The sequence below is a fragment of the Alnus glutinosa genome, chromosome 3 (genome assembly GCF_958979055.1).
Source record: "Alnus glutinosa chromosome 3, dhAlnGlut1.1, whole genome shotgun sequence".
NCBI classification, from domain to species: Eukaryota; Viridiplantae; Streptophyta; class Magnoliopsida; order Fagales; family Betulaceae; genus Alnus; species Alnus glutinosa.
The window spans coordinates 5,680,843-5,704,473 of NC_084888.1; the positions used below are offsets into that span (position 1 = coordinate 5,680,843).

General features: G+C 38.1%; 1 pseudogene; it reads left to right on the top strand.

The window, feature by feature from the left end:
- Positions 1-1,904: 1,904 nt before the first annotated feature.
- Positions 1,905-23,631, top strand: part of LOC133862716 (U-box domain-containing protein 33-like) — a 28,629-nt pseudogene continuing 6,902 nt past the window's right edge.

A 23,631-nucleotide genomic window follows, 5' to 3' on the forward strand; every position in this document is an offset into this window, starting at 1 on the left:
TCTTTCTAGTCGTTTTTTAACTGAGAAGAACTGATCGATAAATGACAAGAAACCTAACGTGCCGTTTTTTATTTATTTTTTTTCTCGTTCTTCGGGTTGGGTCTTGATATTGTTATTTATGGTATCCATAGTATCCGCGTCTTCTAAGACAAACAGACGACGTACGTGAGTTGATTTGTGGAGTTTGGGAGCTGCGGGACATGTTAGATATTGCCATATTGGTCCTTAACTATTTCGTATTAATTTTCGTAAAATTTACATAGAAAAATGATACATGCACTTATGGTGCACAATAAGTGCACTACCACAAGACACAATAGAGTGAGTCCCACTGTATAGGGCCCACTCCATTGTGCCTTGTGATGATGTATTTGTTGTGCATCATGATCGAGTATTTTGAGCATTTCCCCATTTAAATAGGATGAAAAAGAGATGAATTTGTATCATTTATCCAGATCTACCAGCTATTTTGAAGATACGTACAAAGAGATAGAGATAGAAGATCATGCATCTTTTTTTAGGACCCTTATTCTTTTTTTTTTGAAACATTTTAACCCTTATTCTAGATTCTCGTCATTTTAAGTCTGTGTTCAACTCCCGCGGAACTCACGGGTGACGAGTCCATGCCAGAATTTTGGCATTTGAAATTTTTGGGTAAAATTTTTAAATGCTCCGTTTGTTTCGGCGTTAAAAGATTTTTGAAAAATTATTTTGATATTTTTCGATGTTTGGTGAGGGCGAAAATAATAGTCAACTGAAAAATGATTTTCGTTTGACAAAAAATACTTAGTAAATTTCAGAAAATGATTTACGCTTTTTAAAAGCGAAAATCATTTTTCCCAGATGGCAGATGCTGTCGACCCTTTTTTAAGCAACGCAGTCGACCATCGCCGGAATCTGGAAATTTCTGCCAGAATCTGGCGACGTCCGACCACCGTCGCCAGAATGGTCGGACGTCGCCGAATTTTGGCAATACTATGCCAGATTACGGCCGGGATCCTGGCCATCTGCTCGGGATCCAACCATTTCGGCCAGATCCCTGCCAGTTCTGGCCGGAATTCAGCACAAATGGCCAAATTCCGGCAAGCACAAATGGCCGACCACTTTAAAAATAATTTTTTAAGATAATCCCAATTTTAAAAAATATGATTATCGTTAGTCAATGTGTATATTTTAATTAAACATAATTTTTTAGTTGTTTTTTTATATTATTTTACATTAATATTTTTATGTTGTGAATAAAAATTGATTTTTATAATTTAATATGATTGAATGAAAATATAAAAAATATTTGTAATTTTTCGTACGCGCCAAACATTGAAAAATGTTTTTGACGAAAATTATTTTAAGCCGAAACAAACGGAACGTAAATGACAAAATTAAAAAATAAAAAAATTTCAAAAATAAGATTCTAATTTTTAAAGAATTGTAATAATATTTTTTTAAAAAAAAAAAATTGAGGAAAACATGGTGACAAACAGTCCCTTTTACTCAGAAAACGTTCAATCCAGAGAAGCTACAGCAAGACCTCAGAAACTTCACAGAACCAACAAAACCCTTTTTTTTTTTTGGATGAATTAAAAAAAAAAAAAAAAAAAAAAACCCTTTACCAAGTCTTCGCTTTTAATACTTAAAAAAAGAAAAAAGAAAAAAGTCTATGCTTTTTAATTTGTCAATTATTTTGTGCTGAAGAATATTTGATTCTTATAAATATTCTCTTCAGAAAGTGAAGGGTAGTGATTAATGATTATAGCCAAAACTTTCCGGCCAGTACTTGTTGCAATATTAATTGCTGTGGGGTGACTTGTGAATCCCTGGTGTCTGCATTGACTTTACTAGCTAGCTTTTCAAAAGAAACATTTGGGATATGGGAAGCATGCAGGCATGAGAATTTAGAGGATCCGATGGCAATCGTGATTGAGGATATGATATACGTTGCTGTGGGAAAAGAAGTGAAAGAGTTCAAATCAATCCTGTTGTGGGCTTTACAGAACCCTGGAGGAAAGCCAATTTGCATCCTTCACGTTCATCAACCTGCACAGCTCATCCCCTTTAGTAAGTCCCAAATCCATGCAAATCCGATCCATGTATTATTTTCGGCTGGGGTTCTATATCTGATGAAAATTAATGCACTTTTTTTCCTCTGAAGAATTTGGCTTTTCTTGCCTAATTTCCAGTATTTTCAAGTGGGATTTATTTGAGTTTTTTCCTTCTTGATTTGCATTTGCAGTGGGTACAAGAGCTCCAGCAAACTCACTGAAGGAAAAGATTGTGAGGGAGCACCGGGAAACTGAAAGGCAAAAAATGCATGAGATCCTGGATGAATACCTTCTTTTCTGTCGCCAAACGGGGGTATAGATTCGATCTTCTGCCGTCTCAAAAATTTACCACATTTTTTTGTTCGTTTTATTCACTTTTCTTTTTTCCTTCGCCGTTAAATTTAGATTAGGGAAAACTTCATTTATAATTCCTGATCTTTCATCACTTTTATTTGAAAAATTGTACACAAACTTTAAAAAATGTCAATTTAGAGTATCTATCTTTCAATTTTTTTCAATTTCAACTCACTGTTAGAATTTTTTTGTTAGATCATGTTAAAATTCTTAAAATACCCATTTATTTTTTAGGAAAAAGAAAATAATGATTTAGGTGATGATCAGAATTGAACGGAATCTGAAAACATACCCATGCCTAACCTGAATCTTTGAAAAAAATTTATAATTTTTTTAAAAAAAAGATAAGTGCATGGATATTTCGAAAATTTTGATATGATTTAACGAAAAATTCACGGAAGATTGAAATTGAAAAAATAAAATAAAAATTGAAAGATTAATACTCCAAAATTGACATTTTTTAAAGTTTAGATACTTCTTTTCAAAAGTGATGAAAAATCACATGTTATAAGTGAAGTTTTCTCTTTAGATTATCTAATTGTTAGAAAGATTTTTTTTTTCTTCTTTAAATTGGGTTGGAAAAATTTTGTTTTTTTATTAAACTTAATAAATTGGGATTTGATTCTTGTACAACACCAATACAACAACTGTACAACAACCCATCACATGAGGGTGGGCCCCAGTATGTAGAACCCACCATCATGTGAGAGATTGTTGTACAGTTATTGTATTAGTGTTGTAAATCTAACATTTTCCTTATTTTAAAATCTAAGGTACGGGCACAGAAACTGGAAATTGAAATGGACCGTATCGAGAAGGGAATTTTAGAACTGATCTCTAAGCACCAGATCAAGAGGCTTGTTATGGGAGCAGCGGCAGAGAAGCACTATAAACGGTACGTACAAACAACATGATCGAAAACTTTTTCCAAACCATCATGCATGTCCATTAATGATCATCATATCTAATGGATTGAATTGCTCTACTACTGCTCTTGACATTGCAGAAAAATGACAGAACTCAAGTCTAATAAAGCTAAATATGTGTGCGAACAAGCACCTATTTCCTGTCATATACAATTTATCTGCAAAGGCCACCTCATCTTCACCAGGTTTGGCACACGTACAGTTTCTGTTCATTACTCTTTTTCATGCAACCGTGACATTATATTAGTAATGCAAAGTAGCATATGGAATATAGGGAAGCAAGCACAGAGATGAGTGGAAGGGGAGAATCAAACCTTATGAAATCACGGTCTGTTACTTTGGGGTACGAAAGGAACAGCATGAGTGAAATCCGAGAATCAGACTATTTGAGATCACAATCATCTGTTGCAGCGGGGCACAATAGGGATCGGATAGCAGTGGAAGGAGGATGAGCATCTTAGATATGATCTCTTTACCGGCAGGCGGCGCTAACGAAGAGGCTTCATCTCCAAAGACTAGTCCTTCGGCTTCTGATCATGAATGGGATGGCTTAAGAAGGAGTCCCTCCGGTTCGGTTTGCTCAACAAGCTCTCCCAGAAGAGTGGTTGATGTAACTGTGACTGCATGGAAAGAGGCGAATGAGAATGGGCTACCGCCGTTTAGCGTACTCTCTCCGGCGTCGGCTTATTCAAGAAGCTCTTATGTGGAAGTCGGATCTCCATTGCCGCTGCCACACAGTTCAAGATTGGTTTCTAGTGCAAGTACCATCTCAACAAGCTCTTCTAATGGAGCTCTAAGTGTTTTGGTATGTGCAAATTAAAAATTTTCATTTTTGCCTTTCTTCCCTTTTTTATTTATTTATTTATTTATTTATTTATTATTATTATTATATACAATTTTTCTGAAGCATTAGCCTTTTTGTAATTGTAATCTCAAATTTTTAATTTTTGCAATGTCGGTATTTTAAGAATTTTTCTCTCCCACATTGTGGCCGTGGGTTAGTCCAAATCCACGACTCGCCGTGAGTCTAGAGAATTTTCAATTTTTTTTTGAAAGGGTCATTTTGAGCATTTTTATAATAAAAAATTGATGAAATTAAAAGGAAAAAGTTATTGGAATACCGACATTGTAAAAATTAAAAAATTTGATGTTATAATAGCAAAATGCATAAACTTTGGGGCTAATCAGCTAAGTGAAGTTTTCCTTGTATATTTATGAAGCATGTGGAAGCTTTGAGTTATGGTTTAAATTTTGGATTAGAATCCTCTATAATTATTTGTCTGAATTTGAGAGAATTCAGATAGGTGATTGTGAGAGACCACTTATGGGACCCACCTGATCAAATAAAAATTGGGCTGTCCAACCACTTATCCGGTCAAATAGGTCTCATAAGTAGTCTCTCACAATCACCTGTCCGAATTCTATCAAATTCGGACAAATAATTGTAGAGAATCCTTATCCTTAAATTTTGGGGTTTCTATAATTAAAAAGCATTTTACCTTTCTCTTTAGCATTTATTCATCGAAGTTGATCAAATATTAAGCAATTAAGGGCCCATTTGGGTTTTATATTTCAAATAATGAGATTTTAAAATGTGTTTTTAAATTTTAAAAACGTAGTTAAAAGTTTGACAAAATTGTAGTTTGACCTTTAAAATTATAGTTTTAGCCTTTAAAATTATGTGTTTTCGATCAAACAAGCATCAAATTGTCTGCAATTTGAAATCGCAATTTTATTAAAAAGCAATTCTAAATATTCGTTTTCTACGGTTTAGTTTAAAATCGACTTTTTGTCTACGAAATCATGATACTAGACGCATACTAAACAATATGAAAAGGCTTTAAATTTAATCGTTTAAGGGATCCTAGCAGGACGGAAGTTTAGATAATACTCTTTATGAGCAACTTTAACAAGTGATGGCAGAGAATGAAAAAGAGACACTCAGGCGTCAGAGAGCAGAGAGAGATATGATTGATGCTAAACGCCGGGTAATTAGGATTTTAGTTATTTTGAACTTCTTCGCCATTTCCTGAAAGATAATATGATGCAAATTGTCGATCGATGATCCAATGAACAGGGCCAAGAAGAGTCAAGGCAAAGAAAAGAAGTGGAGGAAGCGCTGGTGAAGGCGAAAGAAGAGATTGAAAAAGTGAAGAACCAGAAAGACCAAGTAATGGAAGAACTCGAGAGTTCTCAAGAAAAGGAAATATCATTAAAGGTTCAAATTGCAGAGTTACACAAAACGATGAACGAGTTGGTGATGGAGCGTGATAATGCACTGAAAGAAGCTGAAGGGCTAAGAAGGATGACTGATCATGATCAGTGCTCTGAGTTCCCGCTCTCTAAGCTCGAAGAAGCGACTCAGAAGTTCGATGAATCCAGGAAAATTGGACAAGGAGGATATGGAAACATTTACAAAGCTCTCGTGTCAAAAAGAGGTTGCAATGAAGATGCTACAATCTCCTGGCGCCCACGGCACCTCGCAATTCCAAATGGAGGTTTGTCTATTCATTCCAAAATCACTACAAATTCTACAATGATTTATTTTTAGTTAAATATTTATGAATAATATTAAATAATATACTTCTATTTTACCCCGAATATCTCATTGGACTGATGTGCTAGTATATGTTAAAAAAAGAAATAAAAGGAAAAGATAACGTTACATACAAATTAAACACTATCCATGGCTGTGCCTATCAACATTTGATTTTTATTTTTATTTGATTTTTATTTTTTTATTTTATTAACAAGAGTTTATCAAAGGGCCGATGGGTACGTAGCCCATCAGCCTAGTAGGATCAATGAAAGTAAGATGAGGATATAGTATTTGGCATTACTCAAAAAAATCTAAGAATTGATTGGTATATATAGTATAATATGAGTAATTCTAAATACTCAACTCTCATACTATTGGACTAATTCATGTGACAATGTCCATCAAACTTTAATTTAATTTTTTTTTTAATGCAAGCTGATTCAAGGACTTATGGATATTGCCACATGAAATGAGAATTGAGAATGTGATATTAGTCGTATGATGTTAGCACCTGGACCAGGTTGCTTTGGTTTTCTAGGTTGTCGAATTTATTGATAGGTTACATACGCTTCCATGAGCGGTTCACAAATTATTTACTTTTTAAATTGTTAAAGTATATATATATATGCAACAAGAGCAATTTGCTTTTAATATATATATATATATACCTTGAAACAGGAGTGCTTACTTTGAAGTCTGACGTTTACTCGTTTGAAATCATATTACTACAATTGTTGACTGGGAGACAACCTTTCTTGATATCAAATGAAGTGAAAAATGCCCTGGATGCCGGAAATTTGAAAACTCTCTTGGATCCATTGGCTGGAGACTGGCCGATTGCGGTTACTCAAAACTTGGCTCACTTGGGATTGAGATGTTGTGACCGGAACCAAAGGAGCCGGCCGGACCTCAAGTCAGAAGTCTGGAAGGTACTTGAACCAATGAGGGCCGCTTCATGTGGAGCCTCATTTTCATCCCAGCTGGGATCTTGAAGATCATTTTGCCAATTAATTAACCACTTTTTTTTGTGTGTGTGTGTGTGTGTGTTTTTTTTTTTAATATTCTTATCCTTTCCTGTCCTTTTTCATCATCATCTTTTAAAAACCGACCATTAAAATTGTAAGGATAAGATAAGCGAAGGTATGAGCTCTATTCAATAGTTAATTTTAAAAAATAAAGGATAAAAGAAGGATGAGAAAATATTAAATAGTATTTTTTTTATTATTCATGTGGAGTCATTGATCATTAATATATATAGTTTAGTTTACGATTTTAAAAAGTGTAATTTTAAAATATGTTATTTGAAAATGTGATTTTTAAAAACAAAATTAATCGTTCGATAAAATTACAATTTAATTTTTAAAATCGTACATTTTTTAAAACACATTCTTTATCTACGATTTGAAACACAATTTTTTTATATTTTTAAATCATAATTTTTTAAAAAACAAATAGCCATATATATGAAATGTGGGGATTGTCATATAAAATTATTAATAGATTAAAATTTAAGAAATATATATATATATATATATATATATATATATATATATATATATATATATATAATATTCCTATGTATAAAATGACAGAAAATCGACTGTGATCAATGTCTTTTTCTTACGTTGTTCTTTGTGAAATGACGGTCTTGTTTGATAGGTTACGGAACATAACAGCATAATGCTGTTGCTATTTATGTAATTTTTTTTATCACCAATCAATATCAAAATATTTTTACTTTTTTTATTTTTTATATTACATCAATAATTTTTTATTATTATTCAAATAAAAAAATTTACTACAATACAATTTTTTTTTTTTATACAAATTTTATTTTATTTTATATCACATCATCACTTTTTACTAATTTTAAAACTAACAATTCACTACTTGTTCTGTTCTGTATACGTCTTTGTTAAACAAACTCGAAAATACAAGCCTGACGCGAAACAGCGAGATGTAGATTGGCATTATTAGGCCTACATAACATAAAGTGATAAGGATTGATTAACATTAACCCGTGGCATCCAGTGAGGTCCACGGTCCATTTCGGCGGCTGAATCGTAGCTGGATTGATTGATTTAGATTTTGCAAATCATCCAATATTTTCTAGGGCTGAAATTTCTTTTATGTGATCCAGCAAACTGGATACATGCACGAATTCAACAATATATTAGGACGTTAGAATTGAGAAATTTTATCCATTTGATAATATGAATCAAAGTAAGATTGACATATATAATAATGCTTTATTATCTAAATTTGATACGTAAAAATAAATTACAACCCCTAATATTTTTTACTGAATGAGTGTCGATCAATATGAGCAAAGTGTACTTGTTAATGTGTCAATATGAGCTACTAATATTTTTAATTTTCCCTAATAATTTTTCTCTTAATTATCAACAAAATGGTGGGTATAACCTTTTAAGTCGCATCATTATTAGTTTGATTTCAAATTTCAAGTTCTCTCAGTTCTCGCATGATGCAAATTTTTTTCAAACTAATTTGTAATTAGCCTCTTAAAGCGACATGTGTCATTTAAGTTAACATGCCATTAAAAAAAATATTTATATATTTTTCATATAAAAAAACACATGTCAATATTAGAGTTGGTTTGTAGATGCCTATGTTAGGTAGTATGTTAGTGCATCCTTATCAATTTGGATAACAATTTATTTTAGTAAATAAAAATCTAATTGAGAAATAAAAAAATAAATAAAGGATGCTTTTTTCTAAATTAGATTGATTTTTTTTTATTCATTTTGTTAAATTATTATTATATTTAAAATATATAGTAATTGTATATAAACTTTTAATAAAATTAACAGTAACTTGTCAAGAAATCAATTAATCATAATAAAGACACAATAAGGCATTTACATAGAGCTAGCCAAAATAGCTATAAGGTTATTTTGGTTAGTTAAAAATTCTCATAATAGCTAACAATTTGATGAGCACTCATTCTCAAATAATTTATAATTTATATTAATAAAAAAAATTAATTTGATCTTTTTTTTTTAAAGAACAGTGAAAGTAGATAATTCTCTCATTTTATTTTTTTTATTTTTTTTTAAGAATAGTGCAAGTAGATAAAGAATGAATTTTTTAAATGAAGAAGTATTGAAAGTAAGTAGCTAATTATAAAAAAAAAAAAAAAAATAGAAGTATTCTTTAGCTAAATTTTAACTAAATATTTACCTAGCAAATATGAATGCTCTAAACATAAAGGCAATGGAGTACAACAGTTAAAGGCCAGCTATTTTGTACATATGCAAGCCCCTAGATCACGCGGGTCAATGCCATTAATACACTGACAATTGATAGTCTATAACGAGACAAGTAATGCTATACATTTTTATTGATTTTTAAAATTATAATTAAATTTAAAATAAATTATTATTAAATTTTAAATTAGTGGCAATTTTAAAAGCCATGTCAAAAAGCATGAGAGTTAAAATAAAGTATACATAACATTTCTCCTTTTGCGCCGATCTCGGAAGCTACCGACAATCAACAAATTAATTAAAGAATTTATATTAAATTTACCCAAAGTTTTATCAAATCAAAACACCTATTTTTCAACGAAAAAAATAAAAGAAAAATGATAAATTTATAACAACACCACAACAATTGCACAACACTCTCTCGTATAGGGGTGTGCCCCACACACTGAGCTCCACCCCATGTGAGGGGTATTGTGAAGTTGTTGTGTAGGAATCAAGGCCCTACCCCCTCGCATGGGGTGAAGCTCAGAGTGTTGGGCCCGGAAAATGTTAGATTTACAACACCAATACAACAACTGTACAACAATCCCTCACATGAGGGTGGGTCCCACATACTAGGGCCCACCCTCATGTGAGGTGTTGTTGTGCAGTTGTTGTATTGGTGTTGTACAAGAATCAAATTTCGTTGGGCCCACCCTTATATGAGGAAGTGTTGTGCAGTTGTTGTGGTGTTGTTGTAAATTTATCATTTTTCTATGATGAAATATAGATGGGCATGTAACAATCAAATACATTTTGGCTGGGCTTTCCTCGCTTAGATATTAATTAGGAATTTATTTGATTTTTTTTTTTTTAATTGGTTTGCGGTGGGTGGAAAAGCTCCAGCTAGCTCACTGAAGGAAAGTATTGTAAGGGAATACCATGAAACTGAGAGGCAAAAAATGCATGAGATCATGGATGAATATCTTCTCATCTGTCGCCAAAAGGGGGTATAAATCCTTCTTAATTTATTTTTTTAGAACATTTTTCTTGTTAATTAGTTTTTTTCCTTTTTTTTTCTTTTTCTTTTTCTTTTTTTTTTAAAAAAATTGTGGTAAATATAAACAGAAATAGTTAAAGATGTAGACTGCATATATGCATGTCCAATAAAGTTGACATAAGAGTTGGCCGGTGATAAGTTCAAAACTTGACAAAAATAATTAGCACGTACGTACCAATTCACATTTTAGACCCAATGACATAATAGGTGGTTTTTTCCTTAAGCTCTAGATAATATTATACGTAATAGGGTTTAAGGCTTTAAGCGTTCAATTAATTAGGTTAATTATCTAATAGTTCGGAACTTCCAAGTTTCGCAATATTTGATAGCTAGTACTTTAAGTCGTTCCAGTGAGTCCTTTCCAACAATTGCTGATTAATTTCTGATATATTATTATATTATTATATTTATATGGTTTTTCAAAATCTAGGCACCAGCTCATAAGCTTATAGCAGAAACGGGTTGTGTCAAGAAGGAAATTGTACAACTCGTCTCTCGGAATGGGATCAGGAAGCTTGTCATGGGAGCAGCAGCAGAGAAGCACTATGGAAGGTATCCAAGAATATACCTTTATATCCCACTTTTAACTTAGTTATTATGCTGGCGTGGCAGGATCTAAAAATATTATTGATGTCAAAAATGGTGCTTTAATTTTCAGTCTGTTTTCTTGTTAATTAATTTGTTGAAATTTCTTATATATGTTGGTGATCATGATTAAATACCTTATGGTTAATTTTCGGGAGCTTGGTGCTTGTACACTCACCTTTGGATCGATATTTGCTTCACTACTCGTTGACATTGCAGAAAAATGATGGATCTCAAGTCTAATAAAGCTAAATATGTGCGCCAACATGCACCAGTCTCCTGTCACATACAATTTATCTGCAAGGGCCACCTCATCTTCACCAGGTTTGTTTGACAGTTTTGTTAATTAATTACACTTTAATGATGGTATGCATAAAACTACTGGAAAAATATAAGAAAGGCAAAAGGCATATTAGATTATTTGTATTTTATCACAGAGATATGTAGAGAAATATGGTGTCCAATTATTAAGAACAACCGATTCTCAAGTAGTGCAACAAAGTTACATTAGCCCAAAGACTCACAACCAAAAGTAGAAGAAAGATAAAAACTAATGCTCCGTTTGTTTCGACGTAAAATGATTTCGGCATTTTACGGTGTTTGTAAGGGCGAAAATAATGGTCAACGAAAATCATTTTCAGTTTGACCGTAAAAGCTTATTTAATTTTCGGAAAACGATTTACGGTTTTTAAAACCGTAAATCGTTTTCCGAAATTAAACTCTTCGTCCTTACACGCACGTTTGATATCCGATTGTCAGAATTTAGCAATTGTCGGTCGTCAGAATCCAATCGGCGCCGGAGTCCGACAACATCCGGTCGCCGGTATCCTGCCGGCGCTGGATTCTGGTCATCGACGCCGGATTCCGGCCACCAGATTCTGGCTGGAATATGGCAGGAATCCGGCCGGCTCTTGCCAGATCTGGCCAAAACGGCCGGATATGACCGGATCCGGCCATTGATCGGGCTGGATCTAGAAGATTCCGATCGGATATGACTTGATCTGGCCATTGATCCAGCCGGATCCGGTCAAACTTTCTCGTCGGAATCTGACAACGGCGACCGGACGTTGTTGGATTCTGGCGGCATTTGTCAAACTCTGATTTCTGCATTTTGTAATTTTTTCGTGCGAGCCAAACACCGAAAAATATTTTCGAGAAAATCATTTCTCCTGAAAATGATTTCGTCGAAATTATTTTACGAAGGAAATCATTTTACGTCGAAACAAACAGAGTATAAATGGAAAATGTTCTTCTTATTTATGAAATAATACAACAATAGAAAAAACATGAGTTGGACAACACACTAGCACAAGATAGAAGAAGGTTTTGGTGGGATATGATGGAATGAATGACTTGGAAGCATGCCTAGGGTATATATATAAGGTTTAGGGAAGGGTTCTAGAGTATTCTCACACTTAACTAGGAAGATAAGCATGACTTTTCATGTGACCAAGGAAGAACAACGAATTTGTACATGAAATAATAATAATGTTCCTTGGTAAGGTATAAGGTTGTATTGAAAGATGAAGTGGGCAGAATAAGGGTAGTGATGGTTAGATGACCTAGGTAGAAGATGGTAGGGTGGAAAGACTAAGAAGGAGAGAATGACATGTGTCATCCATCATGTGCAAGTGAGTCCCCCCACATTTAAAATTACGTTAGTTCCTCACTACATCACTCAAAACAAGAAAATTAATAATTGTGGATTCTAGAAAATACACTTTAAAATTTAACACTCCCCCTTAAAATGATTTTCTAGAAATGATACCAAGCTTCTCTCTTACGAATTCAAATGGACCTTTAGAAAGTGACTTGTGAAGATGTCAGCAATGTTGTCCTTACTTTTCACATCCAAAACTTCAATTAAACCCATTAGCACCTTTTCACGAATAAAATGATGCTCAATCTCAATATGCTTTGTCCTTGCGTGACAAACCAAATTTGTTGCGAGCTTTAAAGTACTTTGATTGTCACCATATATAATTGTTGGTTTGTGAATTGGTGAATAAATATCCTCGATCAGCAGACGTAGCCAAACACATTCTTGTGCAGCAAGAGAAGCCGCTTTGTACTTTGCCTCAGTTGTTGAAAGAGATACCAAATCTTGTTTCTTACTACACCAAGAAATATAAGATGAACCACATGAGAAAGCATAACCGGATGTAGACTTCCGGTCATCCAAGTCACCACCCAAATCAGCATCGAAAAATCCATGTAGCTCAAAGGCACCTCCTTTCTTAAAGAAAAGGCCCATGTCAATTGTAGAATATATATACTTCAAGATACGTTTTGCCGCCTCTAAATGTGGTTTTCGTGGTGCTTGCATGTAACGACTAACAAGGCCAACCGAGAATGCAATGTCGGGTCCTGTAATAGTTAAGTAGATCAAACTTCCTACAAGAGCCCGATAAGGACGAGGATCGGGAAGAAGCTTGCCCTCTTCACGCCTTAGCTTAATGTTCGTATCAAGAGGAGTAGAGCACCACTTGCTTTGGTTCAACCCAAATCTTCCTACAAGCTTCTTTGCATAACTTTGTTGTGACACAAATATTCCACCCTTGAGAGAGCTAACTTCCAAACCAAGAAAATGACTAAGCTCTCCCAAATCTTTCATCTCAAACCAAACAGAAAGTTCAGCTCGAAGCTTTGCAATTTCTTCATTATCGTTGCCAGTAACAATCATGTCATCAAAGTACAAGAGAACAATGACATGCACCTTGCTTTGCTTCTTAACAAACGAACTAGAATCTGAGTTAGAAGCAAAATAGCCACAAAATTGTAAGTATTCGGCAATCTTACCATACCAAGCTCTAGGTGCTTGCTTTAATCCATATAAGGCATTCTTTAGCTTGCATACATATTCCGGGTGCACTTGAGAAACATAACCATCAGGCTACTCCATGTAGATATCTTTGTCAATTTCACCATATAAAAAGGCATTTTTTACATCAAGCTGCCAGAGCTCCCACTCATGATGTGCTGCCAAGGAAATGACAACTCTAACGGAAATCATCTTTGCAACCGGACTAAATGTCTCATCATAATCCTCCCCATACTTTTGAGAGAATCTGCGAGCAACCAGTCTTGCCTTGTATCTATCAACAATGCTATCTGCCTTACGTTTGATTTGTAAACCCATTTGCAAGTGATAGGCTTCACTTCCTTAAGCTTTGGCACGAGATCCCATGTTTGATTTTTTATGAGAGCACTCATCTCATCATTCATAGCACTATCCCACTCCTTAACACCTGTGGCTTCATTAAAACAAGAAGGTTCACAATCATCAATAGAATTAGCAAGAAAACATGAGTGCATGCTCACCAAATATCCATCCTTATACCGAGTTAGCAATATGACTTTCCTCTTAGATCTCCTAAGAGGTGGTACACTTTCTACTTCCTCATCAACATGTTGTCCTTCCAACTCATGGCAATCAACACTACTCCCTCTATTGGATTGCTCCTCCGTAGGTGAAAAAGAAGAAGAAGAAGAAGAGCTGTTTGATGGCATAGGAGCATTAGGTTACAATGGTAAACTGATTTCTGTATGTGGTTGATTGTGAACACTAGTGTCACCAGCAGTACTCCCAATAATAGCACATTCCGCCTTATAATATGAAGAGACTTCATCAAATACAACATCTTGAGAAACAATAAATTTATAGGTCTCGGGATCCATGCATTTCCACCCTTGTTTTCTTTCATCATATCCAATAAAGATGCATTTATGAGCCTGGGCATCCAATTTAGTTCTTTTTGCATCCGACACATGAACATAACAAATAGAGCCAAACACCTTGAAGTGCTTGACACTATGCTTTTCTTCAAACATTAGCTCATATGGTGATTTCATGTTTATCGGGCTAAGAGGCACCCGATTAATCACATAAGCAGCACATGCAATACCTTCCGCCCATAAGGCTTTGGGTAAGTTCTTTGCATAAAGCCAACTCTTGCAAGTCTCCACTATTAGTATTTTGGCCTTATTCTGTGTTTGGACAAAATCACTTATGTGTAATAATGCGGCAAACAGGGATTCCACTTTAAAGAGTGAAGTAAGAAGAATTACAAAGTTCTCTGTCAGCCGTCTGGACGATGTGTCATCCCGTCCAAACGCCCATCTGTCTACTGTTCCATCCGTCCGGACGACGTGTCACTCCGTCCGGACATCAGACAGACAAGCATCACCTGTCCGGACGACGTGCTTATTCCATCCGGACACCTACTTCGTATCGAAAAGCTTCTGTGCAAACTTGCTCCGTCCGGACGTTTCAGCAGCACGTCCGGACGCCTATCAGTTCTCGAACGGATCACTGATTCTTTCCAAGTTTCAAGAAAGGGAAGATATCTCAACCGTCCGGACGATGTGGTATACCGTTCGGACGCGTATCTCTATAAGGCAAGAATCGCAGTTCAAAATGAACCGTCCGAACATCTGACAGCTGTGGTCTGGACACTGGTGCATCGTATATGGTAACTGCCGATTCAACTTCAATCGTCCGGACGTCTCTCCCTCATGGTCCAGACGCATGCGCATCAAATATGGAAATTGCGTGTTGAAGTTTAGCCGTCCAGACACTCCTGCCCCATGGTCCGGACGCGCGAAGCCTGTTATGGAAATTACTTGCAGCAGACGTGTGTCCGTCCGGACGATCGAGCCATCCCGTCCGGACGATGTTCTTATACAGGAAAGATTTCTCCGCAAAAATCTCGAAAAATCCTGTCGCACAATTGTCCGTCCGGAAGGCCATGGTCCACTGTCCGGACGGCTCCCAAGCAAAATTTGCCTGACGCCCATTAGAGCTTAGAGCTGCAAGAATTCGATGTGAATTCCATTAGAGCTCAGAGACGTGATATCTCCTCTGAAGCCGTTTTTCAAGTGTGCTGTGCTACAAACCGAAGTCTATCTTAGAGGTCGGCTCTAAGGTAAGGATTTCCATTGAAGACCCCTTCAGGTAGGTGAACATGGTTGGGAAGCGTTCGTGTTGGGTTACACATCAGAGATCAAGGTACGACCACTGCATCGGTACATGTGAGTGTTACTATTTTGTATCTAGCTTTGTCTTCTGAATAGTGGAATTCCTGGGTTTGGCTGCCCCAGAGTGGTTTTTCTCTTAACTGAGTTTCCACTTCGTCAACAAAAATATCTGTGTCATTTACTTTCGGCTGTGCTTTAATTTTTGTTGACACTTATGCACACACTTTACTTTTAGAAGTCATTTCAATTTTACAATTGGTATCAGAGCTTGGTACACTCTGAGAAGATTAATTTCTTGAGTGTTTTTAATATTTGACTTCTATCTTTATTATGTCTCAAACTCTTAATTATGTTCCTGCCTTCGATGGCTCGAACTATGGCTATTGGAAGGCACGTATGCGTTTCTTTTTGAAATCTATTGACTGTTGGGGTATTGTTGAGACTGGTTGGACTAAACCAGAGGATACAACACCTGAACTAGTCCCTCAAAAGAACGCTCGTCTTTCAAATGACAAAGCCCTCCATGCTCTATGCCAAACACTTTCTCCATCTGAATTCGCCAAAATTTCAAATTGCGAATCAGCCAAAGCAGCATGGCAAATTTTGGAAACAACATATGAAGGCACAAAACTTGTAAAATCTGCCAAACTTCAGATGTTGATTTCAAAATTTGAAGAAATTAAGATGTTAGAGGAAGAGACATTTGGAGAGTTTTACTCCAAAATAAGTGACCTAAGGAGCTCCATAGTGAGTCTTGGGAAACCTATCTCGGATGTAAAACTCATCCGAAAAATTCTCAGATCTTTGCCCGAGCGTTTCAGGATTAAGGTAACAATTATTGAGGAAAGCAAGGATCTTGAAGAAATGAAGATTGAAGAGCTGGTTGGATCTCTTCAAACATACGAGCTGTCTCTGCCCTCGGTCAAGAAATTAAAGACCATTGCTCTTAAGGCTTCCAAGAAGAAGGTAGAAGCCTCCTCTGAAGAAGAATCTGAGGATGAAGAAAAGGCTGTGGCGATGCTTGCCAAAAATTTCAGAAGACTAATAAAAGATGATCGGTTCAAGAAGAAGTTTTCTGAAAAAGCCAAGAAACCTCTCAGAGAAGCTGAACCAGAGGATGAAAAAGATCCCAGAGGACCCCGATGTTTTGAATGCTCAGGCTATGGGCATATCCGGGCCGATTGCGGGAATCTCAAGAAGGGCAAGGGGAAGGCTTACAATGTGACTCTTAGTGATGAGTCCAAAGAAGATGCTCCAGAGGCTGACAAATTTCTGGCTTTTGTGGCCCCTTATATTGAAAAAGAAGACTCTTATTATTCGGAGCATAGTGAGAATGAGGTAGAGCTCAAGGAAGCATACAAAACTCTCTACAAAGAGTTTGAGAAGCTGAGGGAAGGCCAAAAGCAGCAAGTTAATGATCTGAACAGTCTGCATACTGAGAAGAGCTCACTGCTGCTCAATATACATGAGCTCGAGGAAAAGCTACTTGAGACACAGCTCCAGCTAGAAAGAGTCACTGATGAGAAGTTGACTCGTATGCTGTCCATCCAGAAGAGCCCACATGACAAGACTGGTCTCGGGTAAGTAGCTTCCTCTTCTGATATTCCTTCTTCCTCAAAGACTGTGTTTGTGCCTCCTACAGTCCCAGAGCTTCCTCCAGTTATTGAAGATAAACAGAAGGAAAAGGTCAACGATGATGTTCCAGGCACTCAGCAGCCTCATTCCATCAGAAGACCTCCTGTTTGCCATCACTGCAGTCTCAGTGGGCATATATGGCCTCAGTGCTCCCTCTTGAAAGCACAAAAGGCCAAAGCCAAGAAAGAAGTGCCTAGACAAGCTCAGTATGGCACTGTACCTGCAACTCAGCATCAGACTCCTTGGCATCAGGCATCCTATCAAGCACCATGGGGACAAGCACCAAGACATCAGTTCCAAGCCCCTTGGTTTCATGCTCCTCAGCGTCAGCGTCCTCAATAGCGGTTTGTACCAGCAAATCAAAGTGTCACTTACAAGAGCAAACCTAGGCAATTGAGAAGGCCTCAAGAGCAATACTCCGGTGAGCCTCATGTTTGGATGCAAAACATGATGGAGTGGATGATACAGTCTTGTCAGCAACCACTTACTGGAAGGCAAACTTGGGCTGAGAAGGACAGTTACCCCAGGAGGGGGAACCGACGCACCTAGCAGGTTCGGGTGTTCATGCCTAGGATTCTGTTCCTAATCCTATGGCATCAGGTTTGATTGCTCATTGTATTTTTTATATTTTTCTAGGAACAAGTTATGTTTGCCCCCTTGTGTTTTCTTGAGAAAACTTTGCAGGTATTTTTGGGGAAGACAGAAAAAGCAGGTCGGGCGACTGTTTTTTTGTAATGGCATCATTGAGCGGACACAGGTTTGATCGTGCCTTAGCATATGATGTTTTTTTTTTTTCCTATTGCTTGTTTTTTTTTTTTTTTTTAATAATAAAAAATAAAAAAAAAATTTGGGGAAAATTTGCAGGATCTTTTTCTCTTGGCTTATTAGATATTGCATGCATTCTTGCCTGATATCTTAATTCGGTTTGCATTGATTAAATATGCTTAGATATAATTGAGAGTTTTGACTATATTGGCCAAGTGTTTTTCCTGTTTATGCAAAAGTAGGATAGCTTCTTTCTTCATGCGATGAAAAAGTGCACTATCCCGGACTCCCCTAAAGGTACATCTTTCCTTCTCTGACTCTTTGCTTTTGGAAATTTTGGATAAGAGAAGAAGCCCTTGATAAGATGGCCAAATTGACCACAGGCTAGTTGAACCTAGCATCTATAAACTCTGGCACTCCCTACAGTTTGCAGTACCATAAGATTCGAGCGGTAATTCTTAAAAAGTTTTGTGCTTTAAATCTGTTTAATCACTGCTTATGTACTTAAAATTACCTTGCCCTCTATGAGCAAGTAAAATTTTATCTTGTCCTATATGGTACAAGTAAAACAAAATATGTGCTGCATCTTAGGGGGAGTGTATCAGATGAGGATGTCTAGGCCCTAGCAAGTTAAAAGGTTTGACTTTTGGCTAATGTCTAGAAAATCTAGTTGCTATTTGTCATGTCTTGGAAAGTCTTACCTAGTGGGAAAAGAGTCTCCACACACACATGCATTGCTTGAGTTGAGGTGCCTATTTGATTTTTATATGATCAAGAAAAATTATTTGTGCCAATTGAAATCTTAACTTCCTTTTATCTCTCTGTTTATTTTTGAGATGCGTTCTGATTGTGTTATCAGTTGATTATGTATGCGTATTCTGACACTGACTTGAGAAAATTTGATCTCTGTAATTTTTTTTATTTTTTATTTTTTTATTTTTATTTTTTTTCAGTTTTTCTGGTGTTTCAGTGTGGAGCGTCCGGACGATATTCCTTGGAGTCCGGACGGGTGTAGCATGGTAGTCCGGACGGTATTCTCTGGAAGTCCGGACATGTGCAGTGCCTCGTCGTCCGGACAGGTCTTGTTGTACGTCCGGACTCACGTGCAATGTCACCATCGTTCGGACGGGTAATTTATCTCGTCCGAACGAGCATGACCATTACGCACGTTCCCGAGCCCCACGAGTCCGGACGTCTGGAAAACTCTGTCTGGACGGGTCACCCACAGAGGCTATAAATTGCCCAGAATCGATCATTCTCTCCCTCATACCCCACCAAATCCACCTTTTGGCTTTTTGTGAGTAATTTTCTTAGGTGTTTTTGGAGTAATATCATCCCTTAGTGTCTCTTTGCATTCTCAATCACTCTTCAGGTATTTTTCTTGTTGAAAAATTGAAATGACTTCTAAAAGTAAAGTGTGTGCATAAGTGTCAACAAAAATTAAAGTACAGCGGAAAGTAAATGACACACAGATTTTTGTTGACGAAGTAAAAACTCAGTTAAGAGAAAAACTACTCCTTGGCAACCAAACCCAGGAATTCCACTATTCAGAAGACAAAGCTAGATACAAGATAGTAACACTCACATGTACCAATGCAGTGGTCGTACCTTGATCTCTGACGTGTAACCCAACACGAACGCTTCCCAACCAGGTTCACCTACCTGAAGGGATCTTCAATGGAACTCCTTACCTTAGAGCCGACCTCTAAGATAGACTTCGGTTTACAGCACAACACACTTGAAAAACGGCTTCAGAAGATATATCACGTCTCTGAGCTCTAATAGAATTCACACCGAATTCTTGCAGCTCTAAGTGCCTAGAGGCCCCTATTTATAAGCTGGGGGTTAGAATGGGTGTCAGGCAAAATAAGCCAGTGAGCCGTCTGGACGGTGGACCATGACCGTCCGGACGGACAACTGTGCGACAGGATTTTCCAAAATTTTCGCGGAGAAATCTTTCCTGTATAAGAACATCGTCCGGACGAGATGGCTCGATCGTCCGGACGAACGCACGTCCGCAACAAGTAATTTCCATAACAGGTTTCGTGCGTCCGGACCAAGGGGCAGGAGCGTCCGGACAGCTAAACTTCAACACGCAATTTCCATATCTGATACGCGTGCGTCCGGACCATAAGGGGGAGACGTCCGGGCGGTTGAAGTCGAATCGTCATTTACCATATACGATGTACCAGCGTTCGGACCACAGCTGTTAGATGTCCGGACGGTTCATTTTGAACTGCAATTCTTGCCTTACGGAGATACGCGTCCGGACGGGATACCACATCGTCCGGACAGTTGATTGATCTTCCCTTTCTTGAACTTGGAAAGAATCAGTGAACCGTTCGTGAACTGATAGGCGTCCGGACGTGCTGCTGAAACGTCCGGACGGAGTAAGCTGGCACAGAAGCTTCTCGATACGATGTAGGTGTCCGGACGAAAGAAACACATCGTCCAGACAGATGATGCTTGTCTGTCTGACGTCCGGACGGATGGAACAGTAGACAGATGGGCGTCCGGACGGGATGACACAACGTCCGGACGGATGTTGCTGACTAATAAGCGTCCGGACGGAATACCACGTCATCCGGAATGCTGACAGGGAACCGAAATAAATCCTTGAAAACTTCACAGAATCTTCTCGAAGAACATAGCTGAAAGTAGACTCTAGATAAAGCAGCATCCCTGTGAAAGCAGCAACATTACATAGAAGTGATTTTGTCTAACAGAATGCAGCCAACACAAAAACTAACACTTGTACTATTCTTTTCAGTTCTTACACTGTTAGAATTTCTATATTTGATTAGAAGTGTTATTAAGAGTTTGAGATGCTTATATCATGTTGGGATTATTTGTAGGACTGTGATAATTTGTGTCTGAATTTATGATAGTCCTCTTACTGCTGTTATTCTGCCAAAATTTTTGCTAACCTAACAAGATTTTTTTTGGGATTATTTTTTTTGGAATATTCTTGTTGGTTTTCTTTTTGCAGAATCATGTCTGCCATCAGTTCCCAGCGCCGGGTCCGTCAGTAGATAGAAGCAAAACAGAATGAAATACAAGCGAAGATTATGGAACGGACTGTCATTGCTGAACGGAACGTGACCCGTGTAGATATCATGGTGCCTCCGCTGAACAGTATTCATAAGACTATCCAGCATTATTAGTGGACCTACCTCTATCCATGTGCCTGCATCGTCCTCAGTCCTCACTAGGCTGGTCCGACTCTTTTATGCAAACTTGGAGGTTGCTCAGGATGATGAGCGTGGGACGATACTGTAGTCCACTGTTGACGGACACATAATCACTGTTGATCCCCAGATCATCAGCCAGTTTATGAAGGTACTTGTTCTCGATCTACCTGGCAGTCCATTCAACGAGGTGGTGCTTCCTCCCTCTATGGATGAGCTCCGAGAGTTTTTCCATGCTGCTCCACAAGGTGAGGAGCATCAGACCTCCATCAAGATTGGTGCTCTAGGTCAAGCTCATTGTATGTTGGCCAAAATTATTTTGCACAATCTGTGGCCGGTTACCAGGCGTAGTAATCTGATATTGAAGAAGGCCCAGTTTGTCTATGCTGTTCACTTTTGCCTTCCTTTCTGTCTCTGTAAGCATATTCTGGGAGTCATGCTCGAGGCTCGTGATGAGGGCACTGCCGGTTTTCCTTTTGGCTGCCTCATTACTCAGATCATCCTGCAGTCCGGTATCAATGTAAATGGAGAGCCTAGGATGAAGATGCAACAGCCCCTCAGCAAACAGACTTTGCTGAAGTCAAATGCACAGCTACGAAGAGAGGAGTCTGATGAGGATATACCTGCTGCGATGCATGTTGGTTTTCAGGACGTAGCTTCATCCTCTCACACTGTCCCGCCATCTGAGCCGGTGGTAAATTTTTCTCAAATTATGGAGGCTCTTGCTACTCTTCAGGGGGGGATGAGCAATATGCAGGTATCGATGTCTTCCATGCAGTAGTCTGTGTCCTCCATGCAGCTGGAAATGCGGTCCATCAGCAAGAGGGTGGAGCAGACCCACTTGGACCTTCAGGAGTGTCTCCAAGTCCATCATCCAGAGAGCAGTGATGATGAGGCTGCTGCACCAAAGGCTGCCCGTCGGACTCCCGGAGCTACACCTATGGCAGAGGATGTTTGATTCCCTCGTATCTATTTGTTGACTTTTTATTTTGTTTTGTTATTCTGAGACAATTTGTTGTTTATTACAACTGTTGAACTTATATTACTTTGTTTCCCGGGTCCTTCTGAGACTGTTAGGGGGAGTAATTTTTATTTCAGTTGGTTGTTTTATTACTTTATTTACCCTTTATCCCTTTGTGACAAAAAGGGGGAGTAATTTTTATTTTGGACCAGGAATGTATTTCCAAACCGGTCAAGTGATTTTTGTCCCAGAATGGCCAAAGGGGGAGTTTGTTAGTATTTTGGCCTTATTCTGTGTTTGGACAAAATCACTTATGTGTAATGATGCGGCAAACAGGGATTCCACTTTTCAGAGTGAAGTAAGAAAAATTACAAAGTTCCCTGTCAGCCGTCCGGACGATGTGTCATCCCGTCTGGACGCCCATCTGTCTACTGTTCCATCCGTCCGAACGACGTGTCACTCCGTCCGAACATCAGACGGACAAGCATCACCTGTCCGGACGACGTGCTTATTCCGTCCGGACACCTACTTCGTATCGAGAAGCTTCTGTGCAAACTTGCTCCGTTCGGACGTTTCAGTAGCACGTCCGAACGCCTATCGGTTCTCGAACGGATCACTGATTCTTTCCAAGTTTTAAGAAAGGGAAGATCAATCAACTGTCCGGACGATGTGTTATACCGTCCGGACGCGTATCTCCGTAAGGCAAGAATCGCAGTTCAAAATGAACTGTCCAGACATCTGACAGCTATGGTCCGGACGCTGGTACATCGTATATGGTAACTGCCGATTCGACTTCAACCGTCCGGACGTCTCTCCCTCATGGTCCGGACGCATGCGCATCAAATATGGAAATTGCGTGTTGAAGTTTAGCCATCCGGACACTCCTGCCCCATGGTCCGGACGCGCGAAGCCTGTTATGGAAATTACTTGCAACGGACGTGCGTCCGTCCGGACGATCGAGCCATCCCGTCCGGACGATGTTCTTATACAGGAAAGATTTTTCCGTAAAAATCTCGAAAAATTCTGTCGCACAGTTGTCCGTCCTGACGGTGACCATGGCCGTCCAGACGGCTCCCAGGCAAAATTTGTCTGACGCCCATTCTGACCCCCAGCCTATAAATAGGGGTCCATGGGCACTTAGAGCTGCAAGAATTCAGTGTGAATTCCATTAGAGCTCAGAGACGTGATATCTCCTCTGAAGCCGTTTTTCAAGTGTGCTGTGATGCAAACCGAAGTCTATCTTAGAGGTTGGCTCTAAGGTAAGGAGTTCCATTAAAGACCCCTTCAGGTAGGTGAACCTGGTTGGGAAACGTTCGTGCTGGGTTACACGTCAGAGAACAAGGTACGACCACTGCATCGGTACATGTGAGTGTTATTGTCTTGTATCTAGCTTTGT